Source organism: Lepisma saccharinum, chromosome 7, assembly GCF_977018435.1.
Source record: "Lepisma saccharinum chromosome 7, izLepSacc3.1, whole genome shotgun sequence".
Lineage (NCBI taxonomy): Eukaryota > Metazoa > Arthropoda > Insecta > Zygentoma > Lepismatidae > Lepisma > Lepisma saccharinum.
In genome coordinates, this window is record NC_139235.1 from 70,756,393 (window position 1) to 70,760,445 (window position 4,053).

Here is a 4,053-nt window from a genome sequence, read left to right on the forward strand (position 1 = left end):
AATATGATTGCAAAAATGTCTTTGAACTAAAGAACTGTTGCAAGGGTAAGTTTGCAACATTGAAGAAACGCCATAAAGATGTTTAGCCAACATTTAAGGCATATTTATCATCGTGTTTAGCACTGGTTTGTACAGCCAACGGCAAATATAATAGTAGGCAAATTGTCCATTTTGTGTGTTCATTACCGTTACATTGTAGAAACCAGACTGAATAAAAATGGTGACGAATAATTCGTCTACGTTTTCTTCTGCCGTTGGGTGCACAACAGTTTCACGGTTCTCACTTCTCGCACAGAGATCTAAACCCAACTTGTCTACCCTAAGAACGAAAGCATTTAGCCTGACATCAGAAGACGAAGGGCGGGGCATGACCAAAACCTTTGAGCATTGTACGATAAGCGGATCCCACTGTTCACTGGGTTTAATAAATCTTGCTCCACTTGGTTATTTTAGGAGTATATGAACAATATGAACTGCCTGTGCAGTATCGAAATAAAAGTTGGAGGAAGGGGGGTGGTAATATTTACTACGAAGCGCTCACATTTAGTATACTCTTAATAACATACAAAAAAAAATATTTGACCTAAGAGAACATTTATTTATCTAGTTTTCTTGTTTGAAACTGTCACTGTTCGTGTATATCATTCTGATTAGCACGTGATTATACTACAGTGGAATCTTGATAACTCGAACTTGAGGGGGAAAAGAAAAAAATCGAGGTAACAAGGATTTAGACTTACCAAGATTCGAGTTATTGAGGGCCAAAAATCGCCGACTTCGAGTTATAGAGGTCTAAAGTTTACCGACCCTTCTGAACGCCGGCACTACGTATGGGGAGTTCAAGTTCCGACACGATTGTTGATCACCTGACATGGTACGTACGCACCTTACACTTCGACTTATTGAGGTCCGTGCGACTAAAACTTCGAGTTATAGAGGTGATTAGAATTTAACTTCGACTGATAGAGGTTTTTCATACTCTACCTTCGAGTTATTGAGCTCGAACGGCATCCCATAAACGGTTCAAAAATTCGTCTTATCAAGGTTTTTTTCGAGTTGTTGAGGTTAATTTAGTATTGAGTGTTATGGACAATTCAAGGTGATTACAAAAAATTCGACTTGTCAAGGAATTCGAGATGTTGAGTTTCGAGTTATCGAGGTTCTACTGTATATGCCCAAACTAGCCGAACGCATATATACGCTCCTGTTCAGATAAAGTGGCACATACTTCAACTGTCCGACCTTATAAAATTCGCCACTTTATGTGACCAGGAGTGTACAAAGAAATGGGGTAACGTATAGTTGAAATCTATCTTCTAACGGTTGTAATCTGAAAGAGAATTAGACCAAACATGCGTCGTTGTAAACGCAATGTTTGAGTCTCGAAATTTTGGACATTTGTCGTAGAAAGATCTGCTTGGATTCTATACAATCTTTTCTATATACTCTTTTCCATCCCTACCGATTTCCTCTAGGTCTACCTCAACGTTGTCCCTCCATCTTCGTCTTGGCCTTCCTACAGGTCTCTTACCATCAGGTTTCCCAACAACAATCCTGTAAACTCCTCTTTCCTCTCCCATTACTGACACATGGCCTGCCCACCTAAGTCTTCTTGATTTAATTATTCTAATAATATCTAGACATGAATACAAATTATGTAGTTCTAAATTATGTAACCTTCTCCACTCCCCTGTCTCCTCATCCCTTTTAGATCCAAATATTTTCCTAATGATCTCATTTTCAAATACTCTCAATTTATGTTTCTCTTTCAATGTATGGGACCAAGATTCACACCCATATAATACTACAGGCAAATTACTCACACACAGGAGATGTACTATGTAGATTTTCAGCGAAAAATGCAGGCTCGACCAGGACTCGAACCCGGGTCTCTGGCAATCCGTGCCATTGCTCTACCACTGAGCTACCGAGCCGCCCTGACTTCCCCTGCATTTTCGCTGTCGCTGTTTTACCTGTGTGAAATCGTCTCTTCACGTGCTACTGCAACGGGATCTGTTGCCTTTGAAACACTATAGACGTCGACGTTGCCTGGTTCCTCCAAGGAGGAGGAACCAGGCAAATTACTGTTTTGTATATTTTAACTTTTAGTTTCTTAGATATTAAACGAGAAGACAAAAGTTTGTGAAGAGAGAAGTAACTTGCATTTCCTGAATTAAGCCTACTTTTTATTTCCTCTTTAATATAATTTTCACTTGTTAATATTACTCCTAAGTATTTGAATTTGGAAACTTGTTCAATGGAGTTATTATCAATAATTAGATTTTGATTATTACCTAACACTTGGTGTCGGCCTGTAAGCATATATTTAGCTTTCTCTTTGTTAACTTCCAAAGCTATCTCTTTAGAAGTTTTGAAAGATATTTTAGCATTATTCTTAATTGTATTTATATCATCCCCTAATAAGTCTACATCATCTGCATATGATAACAACTGAGTCACACCACTTAATTTTAGTCCTTCGTTAGTTTCTTTTACCTTCCTAACAGCATATTCTAAGGCAAAATTAAAGAGCAATGAAGATAATTCATCTCCTTGTTTTAACCCATCATGAATTGTAAATTTGTCAGACACATTAATACCCACACGAATTTTACTTTCTGTTTCACTAGTCCATACTTTTATCATACTAACAAGCTTCTTAGGTATTCCAAACTCGACTAATATACAAGGTGCTTATAATTAAAGTGACGGTGTTCAGAGTGGTACAGCACGGGCTGTAATGAGAGTAGCAGTCTGAAACTTCGTAGATATGCTAATGAAGCAATGCGCTCGCGAATTATGAAAAAAAAAAAAAAAAATAGTTCCAATTCTCGCCACCAGGGTAAAAAATGGCGCTGTAAGCAGTCAAAACGTGGTATAGTTACAGGAAAAAGGCAGGAAAGATCAAACACATGAGAACAATGGCTCTGGCATGTTTATTAGGAACTATGGTTACAAGAACTGTTCAATATGGCCTCCCAATTCAGCAACATGCTGCATTCGTAACACGGCATGGTCGACGGTTGCTCGCAGCATGTCTGGTGAAATCTGAGCGACATCTCGTTGTATGCTAGCCTTCAGATCAGGCAGAGACCGGACATGTCCCTGATAGACACGATCTTTTAAATATCCCCACAGCCAGAAGTCACATGGATTAAGGTCGGGGGATCTGGAAGGCCAATCATCTGGAAACTGCCTAGAGATGATGCGGTCATTAGTGAAGGTTTCTCGAAGCAAATCTTTCACGTGGCGAGCGACATGTGGTGTTGCCCCATCTTGCATGAAAATGGTGGTGTGTTCACAGTTCCGTTCTTGCAAAGCTGGAATCACGTGTTGCACAAGGAGGTCCCTATAACGTGCAGATGTCACTGTACACCTAACAGGCCCTCGAGGTGTCATCTCCTCAAAGAAAAACGGACCAAGAATGAAGGAGCTAGTGAACCCACACCATGCAGTCACGTAAACTGAGTGCAATGGTTGTTCCTGCACAACATGTGGACGAGTGGAACCCCATATGCGACAGTTCTGAGTATTCACTGTACCGACCAGAGTAAAATGCGCCTCGTCAGTCCACAGAATATTCCCCGGCCACATGTCATCCACTTCCATGCGTGCCAAAAACCGATGGGCAAACTCACGGCGTTGTGGAATATCTTGGGGTTTCAATTGGTGCACAATTTGAATCTTGTAGGGATACCAGTGTAAAATGCACCGCAATACCTTGCGAACTGTTGACCAGGGGAGTGACAATTCACGTGCCACAGCTCTAGCACTGGTTGCAAAAGTTGAGGCATGTGCTGCACGGTCAGCTACAGCTACAGCAACTTCGTCCACAACTTCCACGGGGATGGGCGGCCTTCCTCTCCCTGGTGCAACACCCAATTCACCTGTTTCCTCGAATTTCTTCATCTTCTTCAGCCCATTAATTGACATGGGCCCTCTTCTCAGCCCTTTCTGTTGGCGATATTTCCGCAGTGCAGCGTTACTATTGCTCCCATTCTGGTAAAACAACTTCACTAGCAGTGCACGGTCTTTCTTCGCAATAGCCATTGC

The 4,053-nt window shown here is 41.1% G+C and overlaps 1 non-coding gene across 1 annotated transcript; it reads right to left on the bottom strand.

Moving 5' to 3' along the window:
• Positions 1-1,863: 1,863 nt before the first annotated feature.
• Positions 1,864-1,934, bottom strand: TRNAS-GGA (transfer RNA serine (anticodon GGA)). Its single transcript has one exon. It is a non-coding gene; the product is annotated as a tRNA-Ser (tRNA).
• Positions 1,935-4,053: the final 2,119 nt, after the last annotated feature.